Below are 22,829 nucleotides of genomic sequence, written 5' to 3' on the forward strand. Positions count from 1 at the left end.
AGCTTGTGAATTCTGTAGGTGTAGGGGCTATGGGCCCATATTTCAGGTGTGAAGAAAGCAGGGCCTTTTTTAGTGCTTAAAGCACCCGTGTGTGCAGCTCACAGCTATGAGTACCTTTGGCAGAGCTTTATAAATTCTGTTGATTCATAGCTGACATCTCACCATGTGTATGGGGAGAATTACATATAAATATATATGTCCTGTACATAACAGGACCATTTAGGGCATCCCTAAAGCATAAAAGTGAGGTGAACTTGGGCACAAAAGTAATAATATCTCAGTGGAAGACTTGCTTGGGAGAATACTGAAAGGCCTTTTGTCTGCCGTAGTCCAGGGCTCGCAAGTGATTTTAGGTGGCTGGCGATCCCTGCTTCTGTTTATACAGTTCCAGCAAGGATTAAGGGTCTTTAATTAAAGACAGTTCAGAAATAGGTGATGGTAGGAGAAGTGATTCTAACAAGCACGCCAAGGAAATATCAGAGGTAGGAAGGCTTCTATCTTGGATCATGAAACCTGGGGCTTTCATGGATAAGAAGTTGCAGCTGGAGTTGGAGAGGGTGTAATGACACACAAATCTTTGGTTTAACCATCTTCTAAAGTCATAGCCAGGGTTGGCTTACAGAAGAAGAAAAAAGCTAATGAACCTTGAGGAGGACTGATCTGCAGCTGTCCTCAATAGCTTTCTTGAAGGAGGACTTTTTTCATTGCATATGTAACTGCTGCATGTTGCTGTTTTGAGCAGCTGTGTCTTGGCTACTCCAATATGCTCGTTGCTGGAACTATCTCTTAAAACTCTGGCCAGCACCTGAAAAAATATTATTCTTTAAGATGGCATTAACATCTAGATTCCAGCCACAGTTTTGTGCTGGGCACACTACAGTTGAAATATGAGAAGCTGTCTGTGCCTTAGAAAGCTTATTTTCTATCTGCAGACCCTTAACTTTGAGAGAGGAAATGGGTAAAGGCGATCTAACTTCTTTCATCCAATGTGAGCTGGCCAGACCAGTGAGTGAGATTCTTAACAGGTGTGAGACTGCAGCAGGTTTGGAGAAATCTGGCAGAACTGCAGAAAAGCTTATTAAGAAAAGGAAAAAAAAAAAAAGTTCTGTCAGTCCACACTCAGTAGCAGGGCTAGGAGGGAGGACCTCAGGAATGAAGGGTAAGACTGAATTTCAGCTTCTCTTAATACCTTTGCCACAAATTCTTGTGCGCTTATATACACTATGTCTATATTTCACTGCTGTGCTTGATCCAGAATTTATACGTTGTGCTGCTGCATGCCAGAAACTCTTAATCATGCACCAATAGCACATTTTATAAGGGATGTGCCCAGATGATCTAGAGCTGTAACAGTGCTGGTGCAGGAGGTCCCCATGTAAGGCGAATCCTTAGTATGAATCTGTAGAAGCAGATTGGCCTGACAACCTGAAAGGGAGAAAAGAGTAAAGGAGACTATACTGATGCAGTCTATCCAGTGGTACTGTGCTGCAAATAGGAAGGCAACCCTCCAACTTCTGAAATGTAAAAAAAAAGAAAAGTCTGAAAGGTATCTGTCTTTGCTCAGTGGATTTTTCAGTGGATTTTTTTCTTTCCCTATTTTTAAAATCAGAAATGTTTACTGTGGGGAAGCCATTAATGAGGCCCAGCAGAATGGTGACAGGAGGGGTAAGTGCACATAAAATCAGAAATTGAAAGATCATGTTCACAAGGAAAACGAGGTGCATTACCAACATTTGTTAACTAAAATATGATAAAATATGATAACTAGCTGGAGGTAAGACCTGAAGGCTGTCCTCTGTGCTAACAGGCTCATATAGAAAAACTGGGAGAGCCCTGGGGTGAAAAGTGAAGCTGTCTGAACTCAATGCTATGGCTATGTTTTTAAATTACTGCAAGTAAGGTGCCTTTTTGTCCTAGCAAGGATGAAGCATTAAATAAAATGTTTTACGAATGTTTAAATAGATGCTTTTATTAATATGTTGTTAGCTAGCTAATATTTTGAATAAAAATAATCGTTGTGAAAGCTTTAAAAATTAACTCTTTGCAACTGATCATTTAATCACAATAAAAAGTTTCAGCAGTAAAACTGAGGAGGGTATCTTCTGAAACTCTCAAATATTTCTGATGCAAGAACAGAGGCAGGGAATGTATGAAATTGCTTTTAGAAATGTGTCTTTTGGTAGTAATTTCTTTATTGTTCGTGGAAAGAGGGAAAAACTTTGGGAAGAAAAAAAAATAGTATTGCCACTCACTGCTAAAGGTGTTAATACAACGCTAATGAACCATAGCCTTTCCAGTGCGTAGTTGGCAACATTACCCCCCGTCTGCGCCGAGTAGGATGTGTGAGCAGAAGTCAGGGCTGAAAACCCTCCACCTGTTTTCAGAAAGTAAGTGTGCATACACTGAAGTTACTCAGCGTATTCATTCTGTCTTCGGCACTCTGGGTGATGTTGTTACTACTACTTTTCTGCTGTCTCATATCTCCCACTGCCATGTGCCAGCTGATAGGGGAGCTGTGACATACCACACCCCCACGGCCGGGAAGGGGGTCACATGGACTGGTCTCATCCAGAGCACTTTAAAGAAACTGATAAGCTCTATCTCGTTTAACTTGGCCTTTGGAAGACACTTGTGGAAATTTCTGCAAAGGAGGTGACATCAGTTGTTGTCACAGCTGCTGTATAAGTCTGCAAGACTGCATCTGTTCAGTATCTGGCCAGGGTGTGCTTGTGTGTGCAAGTAGATTTTGTTAATAGATTGCATTTAAATCAAAACCTGTTCATATGAAGTTGATGAGGAGGTTCAATTGCTCACAACTGGTGCATTAGCATTGAGACTTGAGGCAATGATGGAATACATAAACTTAATAAAGCAGAAAGACAACCAGCTTTGGAGGGCTGATGTTAGGTTTGAAACAAACCTTCTCCCTGGGGAATTCCAAGTGTTAGCATGTGGGACATACTCCAGCTGCTAGCTACTCAGACTTAAAATAAACCAGGCAAAATCCCATACTCGGGCTCTACCAACTGAGGCAAGCTGCTATTGCAAACCTTTCATCTCTCTTTTTCTTCCAGTTGGGTCAGAAACACAAGTATTTTTGAAAGAGCATTTAAAGCTTAGTATTTCACACAGCTTTCCTTGTACTTCTCTGAAGTGACTTATTTTTCAACGTAGTTACAAATTTAGCAAAGAATCTGCTTTATACAGGTTGCAGTGCTGGCCCAGGAAGACTGGAATTAAAAAAAGGGTTAGAAGAATATTTCTACCTTGTGTGACAATGACATTGCTACAAATACTACTGCTTTCCTAATCTAGGTGCTTTTGAAATTGCAGCATGACTTCATTAGTGGAGGGCTATGCTTCTTATGAAGTTGAACTGGGGAGACCCTTTTTCTTAAAGAGAAAGACACATGACTTTAGGGTGGGTTGGGTTTTTTTGTTGTTTGGTGGTGGGGGTTTTTTCCTTACCATATTGAGGAGGAAATAATTTAGTGTGTCTGTGGAAGACACCATAGCAGAATTTCAGGAAAAAAAATGGGTGGGAGGTGCATGGTTGTTTGACAACTAGAATATTAATAGCTTTGAGGAGGTCTGAAAATAGACTACAGTACTGTTTGCTTTGTCTTGTGGTTTGAGATTGACTTCAGTTTTTTTGGTGTGTGTTTTTTTGTTTGGATTTTTTTAAAAATTATTTTAATATCACTGAGTACAATTGATTTCTAACATACTGAGATGCTTGGGAGGGGTGGGAATCAAGCAACTTAATGCAATCTATGCAAATAATGCCTATTTTTTTAAAAAAACATTATCCTATATGAAACTTCGTTCATCAAGACTACTCAGTTTTTCTGTGATAAAGCCTGTTGAGCAACATATTACACAACATTTAGGAATTTAATGCTCCTATTACTGTCAAAGCACAGATATCAGGCTATATCAGTCAGCTTGAAAAGCCTATGAATGACTGACACAACCTACCTTCCTGCTGCTTCTCTTCTTCCTTTAGACACACACAAATTCTTTTTCAAACCAACAAGCTTATCCAGAATATATTTATAAGGATGAACTCTGCCAGGCTATGGTTAATCACATACAGTGCTAGGGATATCTTTTGAAGGTATCCTCAGCACTGTGACAGAAGTATTTGTCACTCAAACTATTTATAATTTTAGGAGTTTGGAGGGCAGACAGATGTTTATTTTTTTTCATATGAAATGGCAGATCTTCCTTTGTACAAAAGAAATTGGCTATGTCTGTATGGAGATGCCAGGCAGATTTGGAGCACCCTGTTTTCGGGAAATGCCATGTTTCCACCCCAGACACACTGCTACTCACTCGATTAGCCTTTCTGTCTCAAAGATGATTTTGTAGCTCCATAGCAGTCAGCTCGTTGTCTGCTGGGCCGTGAGTTTATGTGGACAGTTGGGAGAGGTCAGTGCAGGGTAACTCAAGAAATGTGAAGCTGTTGGCTACGTAGCACCTGCATTAGAAGATTTTTCAGGGCTTCCAAATGGAATAAACCTGTGAGCTCTAGTTTTAACCACAGGTTGGGGTTTTTTGCTTGTCTGTTTGTTTGTTGTCTTTGGGTTTTTTTTCAGATGGAATGCAAAACTATACTAAGGCCAGTCAGCCTTTGAGAAATGAAGACTGATAAGCATCACAGTTTTCTTATTTTACTAACACCTCAAGCAATTAGTTTTGAAGGACTTTTTGACAAAGTTTACATGCAGGTCATCTTTCCTTCCTATTCCTTGTTACGTATGCTGAATTATTCTTAACTGTGTTTCTGGGAATTGCAGGCAATGTATAGACACAACGCCTTCAGCAGGCATGCGAGGAATGTTATGAGGGTAGCAAGCTTCCCGTTTCTCTGGTCACTCCGGAGATTTATGTGCCGGTATAATGAGAATGAATGATGAGCTGTTGTTCATTGACAGAGACCTTATGGGTCTGTCTATGCACAGGAGGGTTTAGAAGCTGATAACCTTTGTGCTTCAGGTTTTGTTTTGAATAGACAGAAGAGGACACAATAGTTATTGGTAGATGTAAAACTGGACAGTTAAACTGAAGGGTATTAGCCAAGCTCTGGCAGCAAAGCTGAAAATCTGAGATATTTGTACAGTTGGAAACAGAGTTGGGGTATTTTCATATTTCAGCACCCAGTATTGACTTTTATAGAGTCAGGAGGTACTCCTGCCTAGAATTTCAGTCTCTCCTATTTTTTAGGTCTCTCTGAGACCATGTGATGTATCACGGCTTTGGTCTGAGCACTGGCCAAGTATAAATGGAGTGGCATGTTTTGAACTCTGAAACTGAAAAGTCTCTAGGTCACTCTAAAGTTGCCTAGAGACAAGGCATGTTAAAGTGGGGGGTTTTTTTGCCATTCAAGAGCAAGATAAAGTGTCCATAGACAGAACCACTATTACTACTATATAAGTTATTCACTTCAACACCTTTCTCATATCATATCAAGTTAATGACCATTTTGTGTGTCTGGTATACATCCAGAACCCCTGTTGTAAAGTCAAGGTTGCATGAGATGTCCCAGTTTGCATTAGTAAATGCTATAGCACATTATATTATTTTGACAAGTATCATAAAACTACATAAACAGAAACCATACTTTTAAAGATATTTTTTTTTTAAGGATATGAAGTACAGATTAAATAATGAACTTGATTTTCAGATATGCTACACACACATACACCCAGCCTCCATATCCTAAATAGTAAATTCTTGGAACATAAAAGCCTGAGATTTTTGGCTTTTATACACCTAAAATATAGCCATCTTTAGCAGAAAACTAAGTATCTTGTCTACTGAAAACACATTAATTCCAGAAGAAACCTCTGTCTTCTCTGGTATTTATCATTTCATAATATTCATTTTCTTAAAACTTTTGGTTGTCTCAAACATTCCAGCAGCTCTGCATTATAAGCTCTTGAGGCTGATTTAAAATTTCATTATGCATTTTTGCAGTGTGATAAGAACTCAAGCCAGGACTTAAGGGCTTATGTCCTATTCAGACACTACCCATGTGCAAAAACATTTTTCTCAAACATACAGGAAAGAACAGGGTGCTCTTATACACACGCCCAGAAGATAATTGGAAATCACTGTGCTTTGTTTTTCAAAAGTAAGAACCATAAAAAAACCCCTTCCTGGAATGACACGAAGCATGCACATTTTCTCATTGAAAGGCATTAGCTTAGCATTTTTATGCATACCTATGTTGTTGGAATGGCATTTGGAAGCGCTCCTTAACAATGTTCACATCTCCACCCTCGTATCTGTGCTGGCTGTAGCGGAGACAGTTATTTACCCCTGCGTCGTTGTATAGCAGCCGGGGGAAGCTGGACGCATACAGTGCACCTGGCTTAGCACTGGCAGCCAGGCCAGATAGTGGCAGCGCTGGGCAGAATCTTACGTACGCTGTGCCAAGCCGTGGCCATGGACGCTTGGTGAAGCCGGGGTCTGATGGAGAGAGGAAGCGGAAGGACCGGCCAGGACAGCCCCGTTCTCCTGTGTGGTGCAACCAGGGGAGAAGAAAGGGGACAAAATTGCTCTCTTGAGAGCTCCATCTTTCCTAGGTGTGGGCCTGTGCCTCAAGTATTTCATTCAGCCCTGAACTTGTAATGGAAAATCTTGTGTGATTACAGCTTAATATACCATAGTCTGTATTTATGGCTGAGTTGGCTTCACTTAACAGTACCTTTAGAGATCACTGCTTGCAAAACGTGCACCACTAGCCAAAGCATGCCTTTTATCAAGATGGGTTAGGAATATCCACTGCTTCCCTACAGGCATGTTGCTACCTGTAGCTGAATTTAATAATACTACATTATTGTAGTGTGGTTTATACTGGCTTTTTTCTTCATTCTTTTGAATCTATTTATTTACTTAATTTTCCTACCATCAAGAAAAAAATCCCCGCCTATGAATACTTGCAAAAGCAGGGTCAGATGGTGAGACTGGACTGAAAGAAGATATTTAGCTCCTAGGATGATGCTAAAACAGCCTGTGGGCTCAGCTATGCTACACAGCCAAGTACACTATGGCGATCCCTGAGCTAATGCCATCATCGGAAGCTCTGCTAGTGGCGTTGAGTTCTCCCTTGGCTAATTAAGAGGGGAGCCTCTCAGCATACATAAGTAGCTCCATTCCTGCAGCATCCTCAGGGGCAGGGCTAATTAGCGTGGGTGCTTTGCTATACAGACACTGCTATATTGCCTCTGGGATCTAAGCTAGCATCTGTGCATGGCATTGCAATGTACCATGTAGACAAGCCAGTTTCCCCAAAGCTACCTCAGGATCTCTAACCACCTTTTGCTGTGTAGACTTGCCTGGTGCATTAATGAGACCCCAAAAGCTTATGCAGAGAGAACGATAGCAACTTGGGATGTGGCCAGTGGGTAACATTTTGGGAGACAGATGTTTTAGGGTGAGTCCCAGATGCATTTGCATTTACTTTACCTCTATGTCTACTTGTTACTTTTGGATTAAAGACAGTATTAGTATTAAAAGTAAGTACCAGCTACAGAAGAGGTAAAAAAAATGGGCCTGTAGTGATGTTTATGAAGCCTGAACCTGCTACCTTGCAGCTTGCTGGTTTTTACTTTTAGTTTCTCGGCTAAACTTATAGCTACTAAAAGATAGTTATGACCTAACGAACTGAAGCATTTTAAAAGCATATTTCCCCATTGCTGTGGTCAAATAATAATGGTAATGAAGTATCCTTTACGGTTTTACAGACCCTGCTCTCTCTGATCTTGAAGTGCTTTGCAAGCATGAGTAAGCACAGCTTCACAGGAGTCCTGCGATGAGGCAATGCAATGTTGTAGGAGTAGCAAATCTGAGATGCAAAGACCAGCCAAAAGTAACTTGCATGTATTAGAAAAACAACACGTCCTGTCTGGTTTAACTTATTCTTGCACCGCGCTCCTCAGAATTTTCTTGTGCTGATGTTTTTCTTATTGGTGCTATTTTAACTCAGTGATATCAGGTGATTGCAGATTCAGTTTAGCTGGGCTGACCTGAAAATGTTGCATTGCACTGTACAAGAGCTGCAGAAAGGTGGCTTATTATTCACAAAGGGGCTGTACACTGTAGAGGACTGATAAACAAAAGATCCACTGTTTCTGTCTTCTACTTACAGTATCAGTCGCAACAGGCTGCACTGATACCTTCCCTGATAGCTCAGCCTTGCACAGAAAAACAGTGCCATTTGTGGCTGCGAATTCCAGCCTCTGCATGGAGTCCTCAGGGGCTCAGCACCTCCCAGGAACACGGTGGGAAACTTCCTGACAAATGGGAAAAATCCATCAGAGACTGCCTAATATGCCTCTTAATCTTGCTTCACTTTATTCTCATCATTCTAACAGCCCCAAAGTTACATAGCATACAGCTATCCAGTTTTCTATCCTTCCCACAAGGGCAGCCTGTGGCTACACCTGCATCGTATCTGAACTGATCTTGGGAGTGGTCTGAAGCCTCCAGTGCTCATTATGTCTCTGCTGTGAGAGTTCAGGTTGCCTCTGAGTTCTGCCTCCTCTGACAAAGGATGGCGATGCCCATTTGTGAAAGACCTTTTCTTTACTGGGTGGACAGACCGGACACACAGCAGTGACCTGGTCAGGCAAGGGGAGGTGGCAGCTCTAGTCCCTTTGCAGCCACATACGCCTTTCAGCACTTTGAGGTGCACGGATCAGCCCTGAATGCATACCAGCAAATAAACCGTCTAGGCAATCCCTAAGTCCTTAAGCTCAGCCTCGAGGATGAACATTACCTGAAAGAGAGAGCAGAGGCAGCTTCTGCTTCTCTTACTTCCAACAGGGAGAAGTACTGTGAGTGATGCTGAGCCTTTGCAGCATTTCTCTGTCAATGAAGGCAGGAGAGGGGTCAACTTGCGGCCAGTTCCACATCGACCTTCCAAAAACCACAACCTACCAAACCCTGCTGTGGTGCAAAAGGGGCCCATCTTCCCAACCTTACTGCTTTGGTCAGTTGTAGTTAGGCATAGGAGGTGAGCTTTCAAACAAGAGGTGAGTGAAACCTTCTAGTTAGAGCTCTTTACAATATCCTTTTCATAGAGGGGACTTCTGTTTTAACATGATCCCAAGCAGTTAAAAACTGGCATTGTTTACATGTATGGCTTCTGCTTCATTGAAATCCCAGAAACATTCCTGCTTGAGCTGTGTGAAAAAGAAATCTGGGATTAAAAAAAGGCCTCATGAGCAAAGAGGAACAAGAGACGACGAGATGTTTGCCTCAGCAAGACTTCCACAGAGAAGCCTCAACATGTGTGCAAGGTGAAAAAGAATAACAGGATGACTTAAGCGCTGGCTTGCGGAGGGCAAGGGAGGGTCCTTTTCATCACAGTCTGGCAGAGAAATGTATAGCTTCAGAAGAGGGAGGAAGTACAGATCCTTACTTCAGAAGTATAAATCCTTTTTTAATAAGTGACTGAAACTGTAGGAGATCCTAAAGAATGTCAGCTTTCCTGACCCTCGTATCATTAACTCTTCCCCTGCCTGATGGAATGCTGCTATTGCTTTCACTTTCCTGCTTTAGTCACTCCTGCGCATTTTGGGGAGAGTGAGTGAGCAGTGTTACCTTACACAAAGAAGTCTCCAAAAGGTCAAAAATCACTGCCAAGACCTGCACCAGAAATAGCTGGAAGCCAGGGCAGTTGCGGAGTTCCCAATGGCCACGTGATTCTGTGGGATCCATAGGGTAGAGCTACTGGTTTTAAAGGAAAAGGCACCTATATTCTTACTGAAGGTGATTTTTTTTTTTTCTTTTCCTGAGGCTTAGGTTCCAGTAACAGATTTATCTTGCTTGTCTTGAGCAATGCATGTAGTCGCCTAAGCCCTGTTTATAGTCAATGAGGCTAAATAAGCATATCCAGAGGACAATTCATCCCATTCGTATTAGTTAATTTGTGGAAGTGGGGGTAGTGGAAATAAGCGCCCCTGGGAATGGCCTGCCTGCTCCAGTTAACCACACAGGGAGGCCAGGCAAATTTCTGGGGCTGTTTTTTTGTCCATGGCAAAAGTTCGAGTAGTGCAGTGCTGCCTATGTTTTTGATTTGGCTGAAGCACAGAAGTACTGGACAATACATGAAAGAAGTTGTTACCTTGCTGTTCTCAGGCTGAAGCCCTGAGCATTAACCAGGCATCACAAAGTATGAGTCCACAACTCTGAATAAAGGATACAGATAAAAACAGTCATAATTTAAATTTGCTTGGGCTTGAACAATTGCTAGCAGGGTCTTAACACAAGACACGAAATCAGTATTCGCATGCTGGTTTTGATCTATTACTGTTGAAGTTGTGATCAGGTTTAGAAGCTATAATAATTTACAGAGAATATTTTATCCTTGAAAATGATTTTTCAGCACAGATAAATCACCTAGTGCCATAATGCAAATTTTTCCCCTCCTCTCCTTGTGTTCTATTCTAATATCTGCAATCCACCAGTTTAAACAAAACAAATGGGTTTTTATTTACCTTGTGCAACAAAAGTCAAAGCTAATTTTCATAGAAATACTTAATTTTAGTGTTGAGATAAGAGTGACCAACCCAGATTATGACAGTTTTATCAGTGCACTCTAACATATGACTTTTTGCAATGACACTCGCCCTGAATAAAAAGCAGGTATGCTACCTGAGATGAGAGATTTCCCAGCCTAATGCATCCCATATGATTCCGGTCTGGGCATACTGCATATCTGTGCAATCTGAGTGGGGCTGGCAACTGTGTCTTGCTCTCTGCTGCTGGGTCTCTGCTTCTTTTGTTGGAGCCAGTGGCCAGATGAGGTGCTCAGTACCCAGCAAGGCTGAGCCCACTGAGCTCCGGGATGGTGCAGAATTCTGCTGAGAAGAAAAAGACTCATGAGAACAACTCTGTGCTTTTCCATCGGTGGCTTATGCTGCCGGTTTTAGCAAAACTGTCTTTAGCATGTGTGTGTGGAAAGGCAGACAGTCCTCTTTAAATGAATTTACATTGTGTAAAGCCAAATCCAGATCAGTGATTTCTCTCTCCCTTGTCTCTTTTCAGATTTACGGAGCCTCACTGAGGAAAAAGTAAATACCTAAAGAAATCTGGGGTTTATGTGAAAGAGCAAATTTAAGTAGGAAGCAAGTTAACAGAAAGTTTCTTGCTGAAACTTGAAACTATACTGAAACATTAGGTCTAATGTCCCAGAGCTGTTTTCCTGCTGTTCTCTTCATGACCATATTTATGAATTTGCATGCACCTAACGTGTATAACTCTGGCTTGGGTTGCATATTTTCGTTCAGGCTGCAAATCCTTGCCGTGCCCTCTCCCTGCTTCTCCCGCTTCCCTTGGCAGCAGAAAAATTAGGACATGTTTGTAAAGGTGCTGTTTTCTTCCATGGCCCATCTTGCTGGCTGAATGACTCATAAACCAAACATTGATAATATCAGCTGGCAGTTACTTAAACCTGAGGTTTCAGGTTAAGGAATAACAATGAATGCAAATCTAGCTGCTGGGAGACTGTTTGTAATGCACGTGCCTGTGCTAGATCTTGAAAATTTTTAAAGATTATTACCTCAAAGCCCTATAGCACAAAATTATAAGACACTATAGAGAGAGTCTATTCTAGGGTGTCTGCCTGTTTTGACGATGTGGAGGTGTACCTGCTTCTCAAGTACTCCCCAAAAGACTGCAACAGAGAGGACGCCTATCAAACGATATCGCTTATCATTTTCGTTGCAAACACCACTTGTTAGTAATAGAGGATTACTGGTCACTTGTGACTGCCTCATGCAGGATGAAGGTATTGTATGGTAGTTTAGAAAGACATTAGTGTTGTGGTAAGTACCAGTAATTAGTTAAGCTGTGCCTAGGAATGTTCCCATGTGGAGCATGGTCATCTCTGCCCATGACCCTGGAGACTGGGCATCTTGGAGACCATCCCAATAGGCAGGTAGCACACAGCCACCCATTCTGCGGGCTGAGAGATGTTGCTAACATGGGTGTGGGCTGTTTGCAGGACAGCTCTCAGAAATGGCCACAGGCAGATTTCATGGTCTTATTCTTTCAATGCAAAAATATCAACTATGAAGCTGTCAGAAATGTTTCTGTTTAGAAAATATCCTGCTTATTCTGTTAAGGGAAACAATGCCCACTTGCCTCTCAAACAGATTTTTGTCACTGTGGATGGGCAGGTGGCTTGAAATGTTTTTTTGGCACCTCATTCTGTTCCACAGCTCTCTCCTGTACTGCTGAAAGAAGTGCCCTTGCTGCTGCTGATTTACCAGTGGTCTTACTGGTAATAACTGATACAGACACCTGGGTGAGAAAACTCTCGCTAAGCCCAAGACTGAAGCAGGAAAACACCAGTGAATATACAAAGTAAGCCAGCAGCAGCCAGGAACAGCCTCAATTCTTATTCTTTCCTATAGCGGTAACAGAAAATGGAAGAGCTTCTGGGATACATCCTCACTCTTCCTCTTCTTACCTTTAGGTCAAGTGTTTCTGTTTCCAGCAGTTGTCTACCCCTCACCCCTTCCTTGCCCCAGAATTTTAAATATGCATATTTTTTCTAGGGAAACATGAGAGATTATAGCCTAGATTTTATTAATATAGGTAACAAGACTCTTATTTTAAATATTGAAATACCTTTCTTTGATATTTACTTTCTGCCTTGTGGGTTTTTTTCCTCCTAGAAAATCAATTCATAATACGTTAATAATGCTACTCTGGACAAGCAAAAAGGAAAGACTTCATATGAAGTGAGATTCTGCTAGACAGTCTGGTAGGCGTTAACGATAGATGGACAACTGCATTCCTGTCACTCTTATAATGATTTTTGACTATTTTTTTTAAAAAAAAGAAGATTGAGTTGTTTTTTTTTGTTTTTTTTTTTTTTTAATTTTGGAAATTCTAGTCAGAAGTGTTGGATGACATTGAGAAGAATGGCTGGGTCTTCCGTCTATAAGCCTTCTGGATTTGTGATTTGTTGGCCTATATCACTTGACAGAATTCATTTCCTTGTGTTAGTTATATTGCACTGAATTGTGTATTCATTCAGGAAGAGAGACTTTGATGACATCAATATGTATTAACTTTAGTATTTACTGGGGATATTAAATTAAACTACTTAAAATCCTAGAAACATTTGTGAACAAGGCATATAAACACTTTAAAACATCCCAGAACAATTTACAAATAGTTTAATTAGTGTTTAGAGTAGCTTACCTTTAGCACATTTAATAGCCAATTCAATGTTTGGAACCAAGATAATTAAGTGCCAAACTGGACACAGGAATTAATTTCAATCACCTAATCTCCCATTGTGGGTTCACAGTTCACCAGAAGACTCATGAAAGATTCATAATTCCCAGGAGTAAGAAATTATTAGAAAAAGCTGCAGATGGATATTGGAAATTGTAGGGCAAAATTTAAACTTCAGCAGGTCTTGTTTATACAAGTCCAGTTCAGCTGATTCAATTACAAACTGTTCATTCCTGTTGTGCGAGCATAAACTGAGATATGAAAGTGGAGTTATTTTTCTGAAACCCCATCCCACTGTACTTCACAGCTGTGTCTTTTTATCTTCCAGTGTGGTTTTAGACAACCATAAATAGCAACCATGCAGACCTCTATCTCTGGTTGCTAGTTGTGACCTAGCAAAGTCTGTAAAGTGGTGAAGAATCCTGTGTGCAGCTGAATCTCCTGAGTTCCTCCATCTTATCTACTTTATATTATATATTCACAGCATTTTGAGGTGTTTTTCCAGAACTGATCCTGCTAATGTCACCTTGCAGGAAAAAAAGCCACAACACTTGAAAGCAGACAAAGTCTTTCATGAAAGTTCACTGCACTTTCTTTGAAAACAAAATACTTTGGCTGTTTCTAAAACTTGTGAGGAAAACTTCTTCCCAAGGACTTCATAAATTTTGCAGTCCTCGGTCTTCATAATGATAGATAGAAGGGGGAAACACTTTAAAGACCTGGAGGTCATCAAATTTACTTATCCAAATAAAGATCAGTTGGTTGAGGTCATGTAACCATGCTAAAAGTGATAAGAATAAGGTGTTCAACCCAGGTGCTTTGAACAAGTTAAGTTATGCCTTCTTCCCCCTGCAGCATCAAATAGTTATCTGCAACTGTTGCTTCCTCTTCCAAAGTGTTTTGTTCTGGCTTTTTGCAGGGTGCAATACATAAGGCATTCTCTCTCAGTGGTGGGGAGGGAATTTTTGTGTAACCCATGTGTACTTCATAGGGGTTAAGGTTGTGTGCAAAGTTAGTTTCAGTCTGTTCTGTGAGACAGCGGCAGCAGCATAAAGCATAAGAAGTGTGATCATACTGGATTTTAGTGATGCTGAATAAATATGTCCAGATAAGAAAAGGATTTCCCCAAACTGGGACACTTTTTTCTCCAAGATTCGTAAAAGCGTAGTAATAGTTTTCTATTAATGAACAGCTTAGCATTCAAATACAGGAAAAGAGGAGGAGCAGTCAACATGCAGTGAGAGAGTTTGGTGGTTATGTCTGGCTTGAGAGATACTACGTGTTCTTGTAATTTCTAAACCAAAGGAAACTGCAGACATTCAGATAAACAACTGATGGCATCTAAAGTTTCATTAATTTTGTTGATTAATCTCTGTTTCTGTGCCTCTGTTGCAACTACCTTTGCATGATCTTCTAACATGTCTACTGTCTCCTTTTCAAGGGTTCCTTCTAAAAGAAATGCCCTTGAGAAGTGAGTCAGTAAAATGTTTACCAAAACATCCCTAAGTACCCACCATCTCATGGTGCATAAATACTATTGCTCAATGTATATGCAGTGTTACTGATGATAACTTGCTTTATTTCATTATCTCAAACATTTTTCTTCAGTTTTTGCAATTCCTTGGGAATTGGATTCTAAAACCTTCCTAGCAAGTTCCTAATGTGTTTTCTATGCAGTCAGTAATTAATGGTGATGATATCTGAAGCAAAGCTTTCAAATTCTTTAGTGTTTTCTAATCATATCTAGTACTAAATTTTTCACTTGTTTTTTTCCTGCAAGTAAGACACTGTCATTTCTTGCATTTACATGTCACGAGCCACACAGAGCTTGGGTTTGTTCACTAGCAAATAATATTGCCACAAGGACTGTTCCTTTTCGTTATTCCAGTTCTTGGATGTGAAGTCTTTCTGTGTGGCTTTGAGCCTCTTAAGTCAGTTTTGTTTTCTTTGTTGAAGGCCACTCCTGGAAGGCTTTCTGTTTGTTCTCCTGCCCTGGCTAGCAGGGCTGCTAAGACAGGGGTGTAGCTGTTCACATGTTTAATGGGCAAAAAAAGGTTCATTTTGAATAAAGCTAAATACCCTCAAAGACTGCTACTTCTCTGTGGAGCCAAAGTGTTAAGTGAGCAGTAGACTTTCCCCAGAAATGGTCAGGACTTCCAAGTTTATGGTAGGGCTATTGTGGTAATGTGGGACCAGATTCGCAGCATCCTCTGGACAGGCTCTTGCTGTCCCCAGTGGGACCAGCTCCTTTTTCTGCTCAGAGTGGATGTGAGGAGAAGGAAAGGGCATGGGATCAAGGAGAAAACAGGAGTGGAACAGCACATGACAAAACTGAACTTGGCCCAGTAACAGAAATCTGAATTAGAAGACTCTCCTAAACACTCTGCCAGTGTGGTTTACGTGGGTGAGAGCTCAGGTGCAGGCGCAGTGTCTGTTCTCTGCAAGGGGCTAGCCTACATTTGCCCATAATAGTTAAAATAGAAAGGGAAGCACGGCTTGCCCAAATAAGTGCTAGAAGGACTGTGAGAGTGAGGAGTCAGCTGGGCAAGGATGACCTGGATGAAAACAAGCTGGTTATTGACCTGGACATTTATACTGGGACACCAGTAAAGCAGAATGTTACATAGAACAATGAATACATCCAAAACCACAAGAAAAAGTGCTGTTTTAGTAAGAGAATACAACTGCATTATGTTTAGCAGATGTCAGACTATTTATTCTGCTACCTGCAAGATTTGCCACCAACATAAAATCTGAGAAGACATGAAAGGATGGTGCCAGTAAGTGCTCTTTTGAGGAAAGTAAGGCTAATACCGATTTATTTATCTCTTTTTAATGTAGCATCCAAAATGTATTGGGTCTCTTGCAAGATCTGAGACAAAAGAATAAATGCACTGCTTGAGCCTGAGAGATTAAAATGCTGTTGCTTCTGACCTTTTATCGCTCCTCAGTGTGCGTTTTACACCACTGAACACCAGGTTTTGACCAAATTCTGTTCATGTCAGTATGCCTTGAGTAAGGTTTCTCTAAGAATGTGCCTTGTCATATTCTCTTATAACTTTTAATGTTAGCTTTTAAGGTCAGCTTCAGTAACATTGCTTGACAAATGACAGGAATCAAGACCTTGTCCACCAATTTTTAAATATTCAGGTACCAACACTGAATTTTGACCATTGTTTCTGTCCTCTCATATCACGTACAGTAATGTCAAGTGACTGCATACCCTGTCTGCAAGTGCTCTAGTTTGCTCCTGATGGTTCTTCTAGACTGTGAAATGATTTATTAAGATATGTTCCATATCAGAGAGATTACAGATCAGAAGTAGTCTGATTAAAATATTTGGCAGACCATGTTTGCTTAAAGATATGTTAAGAGACTAAAAGAATGATCTAGAAAAAAAGAAGTCACTTTAATGAGTAAAATATTTTTCTTCTGAAGTGTTTCTAAGAACTTTTTTCTAAATTATCCATTTCACTTCTTCAAAGATTTAAAGAATTACATAAACTCCTGGATATTTTCCCTTGCAGCAAATCCCACAGTACTGCCAAATGAATTCCAAACAAATCCTTCCTGCTTTTCTATATCTCATTGTGTATCAAAGTGATAGCTGCTACCATGACATGATCCAGATCATTGCTTCAACCAGATAATTTGCTCCCTGGCCAGCTTGCTTCTGAGTTGTGCTGGCATGAAATAAAAACTGTAGCAAAGACTTATAATCTAGATGCAAATTACTCGTCTTTGAAAAATGATTAAAGTTACTAAAAACTTATTCTGTATAATTTTTCAGGTGTCACAAAGTCACAAACATGAAGACCACCTAAATTTATAAAGGGCTCTGAGTTATCTCAAGGTATTTACATGAGTGCAGCTAAACTTGGGTTGCCTACATTCAGTGCAATAAGCCTTGGAGTATGTGGTCACAATTTAAAAGACTTCTGCAGTTCTTCAAGGAGCCATGGCTTTGTCTATGTGTTATCAGGTGACTGATTAGGTAATATTTGTACACCTCTACAGAAAAATAACAGGTTTGTATGGAGAAGTATGTAAATATTAGGTATTACGGTTATTAATTATGTTTTCTCAACTGACATCTGTTAAATTGTTAAATTAATTGTTGAAAGTATTTAGCAGGCATTTCTGATCTATACTTGTAGTGTCCCCTCTTCCACAGTGTCTGAGGACCTCACGCTTCTTTAAAAGGTCTTGTGAAGCAGGAACCCCATACCTGTTTAATGGGAAGGACTGATGATGGTGTGCTGAGACTTAACTCTTCACCCCACGTGAGCAAGCGTGCGTGCTGACCCTGGTGCAGCACCGTGAGGGGCAGGATGGCTGCCTGGAGCCGTCCTGAGGTCCCTGCACTCTGCCCCACCATGTAGCATGGCTGGGTGGTGGAGGAACTGCCTGTGGTCACATAGGGGGTCACTGGGTTTTCTAATGCTTGTGGGGAAGCTTTGGTCCATCCATCTTCCCTCCTAAGGCACTGCATGGAGTGAACCAAGAGTTAATCCGGGCATCCACCATGCCTGGGGTAGAGTCTGCCATGTCATGCCAGGAGTACAAAATGGGGTTTTGTTTGGGCTTGCAGCAAGGCTGGGACAGTGCAGGGCTTTGCGGGTTGCCTGCCCCCATCGGCTGAGAGGGGCAGGGGTGTCTGCTGGCTGGCATGCCTCCTTCCCAGCTGCTGGTGGCTTTCCAGGGAGTGACACTCTTGCCAGTGCCGTGCTGGGGCCCTGACCTTGTCCTGGGCTGGCTTCCTCAGGAAGGCAGAGCCGAGCTGCCTGCAGTCATGACACCTGCCTCCCGAAATGAGGCATTTCCCCTTCATCTCAACAGACCTTAGTTTAATTTGGGTGGCAAGGAGTTACAGATTATACCCTTTACTTAGTAATGCTTCTGTGACAGCTGTTTTGTCCAGCTATCATCATGATGTAAATGTTTTCACCCAAAGATCCTTGGATACCTACTGATATGGTACACTGTCTCATGTGTATGCTAATTCGCTATTTATATGACCAAGAAACTTGCTGAATTCATAATATATATTTTTTCCACTCTACTTTTGTTTCAGGGTAATGTTTAATCCACTACTCAAAACAGCTTTTCCATTCTCTTCACTATAATAAATTACTAAACTGAAAGAAATGGAACTAAGCTCCTTTTAGCTTAAATTTGCCGAGCTTTTGTTTTGAGGTTGAACAGCAAATCTTAGAAAGCTTGTTTTTCATTTGTCCTGAAACCTTGCCCCTCCTGCCTCCCCCTTTTCATGCCAATGAAAGGTAACCAGAGACAGCTGGGGGTTCTCTTTCTACCTCCTTTGAATGGGAGCGTCTTCTGAATGCCTCTTTCATGTACCTGCAAAGACCCCGCTCTTCTAACAGCTACGGCAGATTCTCAGAGGTTGACTAGGTTTTCATTGCCTGCATTTCTGGTCTGAAGCAGACTGAGAGAAATGAGTGTTAAGTAAACTCCGTGGCAGCCCTGCCAGCGTCAGCATTCCAGCCTGCAGCGTTGCTCTGGACCGGGACACCGCTGGCACAGGCTTCCGCACATCCAGCTGTCGGGGGTTGTTTTACTTGTTAGCAGTTGAAAAGAAGAGAGATGCGAGGCAAAGCAAAGAGTGGCAAGTCTAGTTTTTATGAGGCTGTTTATTCTTTCTATAACAAGTGTGTGGTGCCTTATTGATGTTGAATGGGAATTTAATACAGTGATAAAGTAAAACTGTAAACTTACCAAGTCTGTTTTCAGCTGCCTTTGTTCTGGATGTCTAAGCATCTGCAGAAAACATGTTCAACACAACTCAGATGCTTCTGTGAACTTATATGTGATCTTATTCAGTACCTTCAACATAGAACTGATCACCTTGCTGCAGCTGATTGAAGTAAATAGAAAATGAAGGTGTCTGTCTTTCCGTACCAGGCCTTTTGTGTGTGAAGTCGGTGCTCGCAGGCTTTTAAGTGAAAACAGGTTTCTTTCCAGTTTTCTATCATGAGCATTTTACAAATCTGCTGTTGTTTAAAGATCAAGATTTAGGAAACACTGATGTTTGATAATAGATGGATTTGGATCTGGTGTTTTTTTGTCAGGGCAAACTCCAAATGCCCAGCTAACAGTGGAAGTTACACGTGCAGGGATTGTGCATTCATAATGTGTGAATAACAACGACAGAGTATTGTCTGTTGCTGCAGGGAAAAGAACCTGAACTGCATGAATTAGGGCTTTGTTTTCCACAAACACCTAGGCATTGTGTAGACAGGAAAGTTTCCCCCTTCTACCGCAATAACCCTATAACCCTATTCCTTACCACACGTAGGCACTCTTATACCAGTTCAAGACCTTCCCAAGTAAAGACAGTTTTATTCAGGAATGAGAATGTGTGCTCAAGAAGTTATCTTGCAGTAAACATAGTGTAGGTTATGTAGATCCTTCCACCTTGCTCTCTTCTAGTTGCCTGCTCCATCAGTTAGAGAGGTTACTTCTCTCCCAGCTGCTCATTCAGTGCTGGGTGATGCCATTCCCTTAGCACTGCCATGTAGCTGACTTGGATGATACTCCCCTTCCCGTTTCACTTCCATTGAGGGCATCTTGAGACATGTCAGCATCATCTAATTAAGGTACCTAACATGGATGTACTAATGATGGCCACAGCAGTGCAGTGGTGATGTTAGTGTTGACTTCTCAGCCTAATGTGTGTGATCTTATGAAGAAAATGGCAAGTAAAAAGGCTTGTGGCTGAATCACCAGTGCAGAAGGAACTGTATAAGTGGGAGTTGGGAAGAGTTATGAACACAGTGCATATATTGTTCTGCAGCAGCCCTGTGCCACCCGTGACCTGTGGCAGACATGATGGCAGACACCGCAGTGGAAGTGGGGCCAGGAATCTCCATTGTGCCCTGCTGCACCATGGCTTCTGGGACCCAGAGTCCAGCTGCATGCCAGTAGGATTCCGGATGCTCAGAAACATAAGCTTGAGTAGCTCACTCTAACACTTTTCAGCATGACTTCCCACAGCATCTGAAGTCATATTTGCAACAATGTGTATGTAGAGCTGCTAGTCTTCAACTTGGTCCCAGCACAAAATTCACATGCTGACTTCAGAGTGACTGCTGATGAAGAATGCATCGACTTGTTGCAAATGGGATGCAAAACATCTTTAGAAGGACAACTGCTCTGTATGCTCAGAACCAGGCCCAACACACCTTAGATTTAAGAAAGTGGCTGTCCTAAGTTCTTGAAAATGAAGAATCCTTTCCCCTCTCTTTCCCCTTTTTTATTGTTGCAAGTATGTGTCACCATGTCATTAGGATTTCTTTTTTTACTTCTAATTGATGGTGGTGGTATTTGAATAGTAATTATTTTCAGTTCTGTATGTAGCTGTTTGTCAGTTTATTGAAACGAACTGCCATCCGGGCACCCTGATCAAAGCAAAAAGCATGAAATCCTACGTGTTGCACTTTTGAGAGCATCAACAATGAAGCTAACCTTTCACCCTTGACTTTCTTTTAACCCTAATTTTGAAAGACAGTGGCAAACAATCCAGCTAACTTTTAAAGTGAAAGAATATTTAAACTAGTTCGATTGTAATGCAGTGTCCTTTTCAAGTGAATGGAAGATCTCAGAGTAATGCATACAAATACAGAGGCTGGGTAAGTTCATTACTTTGGAGTTTCTTGTGTGGCAATAGCAGCGAAATGGTTAAAAGGTTGGCTTTAAAGTGGTCACAATTAGGCTTCAAAGTTAACACCCCACCCCACTGAGATGAATGGGAGTAGTTGACATTTCTTAGCGCTATTGTTTCAGTCTGGCTTGCTATAGCTTCTAAAATAAGACAACAGTACATCTGTTTACATTCTGCTTCCGCAAACCCAGATGGGCTAGAAACTTCATTGTTTTTTAAGTGGAAGCTTAGATTCTGGAGAATACAGCAATATCCACAGGGTATCTGTAGGAAGAAGAGCTGAAAGCCGCCTTAATCACAGACATCTCCCTCTTCCCTGTAAGCTTCTATTGTCCCAGGACAAATCCGTAAACCACTGGGGGGAAAAATAACGTATATTTGAAGTGGTTTTTACTTACTGTATGACATGCACACAATAACTTCTCAACAAGTCCCTAGCGTGCAAATTTTCATAAATGGATGTGGGGTTTGAACTTTTTCTCTTCTAGTAAGTAGTGTGCGATGTAACAGAAGGCAAGAGTCCTGCTTTTACTGACGGTGGTAGCTTCTCTTAACCTCTCCTAACAGAAAAACCTCCCATCTCTAGAGAAGCCAGAGTTTCACCCAGGAGTGTTTGAGATCAGGTGTTCCTTTCTGTGTTCACACAAGTAGAATCCTTTAACTAACCTCTGAGAGTGATAAAAGAGGAGTAAGTTTCTCGAGAGGTATGTCTTGCATATTTTCTGATACTTTAATAGGGCAGCTACGTTAACCGCAGTAAGATTGGAGCTGGAATGGATTAATAAAGGTGCAAGTAGGGCCAGAATTTGTAGCAGATGGTCTCTATTACCCCATGCCTCAGTTCATGTAGGGAGTACACAGTGTCTTCTCTGACTTTTGTTGAGGGGTCTGCACAGTGGCAAACTGCCCTCGGTAGCAGCCAGAACCCTATGAGAGCTTCTCTGATAAAGGCGGCCCATTAGATATGCTTAGGCTGTAGATTGAAACCAGCTGTGAATCTGTCGGAAAGATTTTCCTCATTGTGCTTTCATCAGGGTGGAAAGTTTGTGGCTTATTCTGCATATATATGTATTTTGGGCTTCATTGCTCTGACTTTGCAAATCCTAGGGTCTGCCAGTGATAAGAGCTCTCATGCATACAGGCTCCTTTTTTACTCTGGCACCCAGAGACCCTGCCTGCCTTTTGCCCGTGGACAGCACAGCTTGTGCTTCGGAAGCGACATTGTGGGCTCTCCCAAATGGTGTCTCCCAGATTTCCACCCCTGGTGAATCGTGTGGTGAAGGCAAGCATGCCATCTGTAGTTTGGGCTCGTGAAGCTTGTTTCCTGCCCAGCTTCAAGCAGCATATTCATCTGAGTATAAAATAAGGCAGCCCTGAGCCTAGGCAGGCCTCCAGGCTGTCTGAGACAACCGTGGGCATTTCACAAGCGTAAGCCGTCTCCTCTCTTGTCCTTCTCTCCAGTTTCTGTGTTAAGTGGGGGAGTGCAGCAATCTGGTCTGTATGAAGAAAATACCTGAGAGAACCCAAGAGGAATATTTATTTTGAAAGTTTCTCTCATGAGTTTTATCTTTCTATTGGAAAAAAATCGCTTTAAAAATAAAAGAATATTAATTCATGCTGGAGAAAAGCAATTCCAATGTGATAGGACTCCTACAGCGTGCGGCAAGAACCACTCAATGCAGCTATAGGAGGAAGGGCATGTTACTTGATCAAAGGGTTAGAGAACAGCATCAAATATGCAGTTGTTATATTTGTTTCCACTTTCCATTTTCCTGGTCTGTTTCTGACTGGATTTCTACAGTATTATGTAGACATGAGTTATGTCTTATGCAACTTGTGGAAGAAAATATGTATCCTATTAGACTTTTCAAATATAGTCAAAATGACT

Source organism: Falco cherrug, chromosome 13 (assembly GCF_023634085.1).
Source record: "Falco cherrug isolate bFalChe1 chromosome 13, bFalChe1.pri, whole genome shotgun sequence".
In the NCBI taxonomy this organism is placed as follows: Eukaryota; Metazoa; Chordata; class Aves; order Falconiformes; family Falconidae; genus Falco; species Falco cherrug.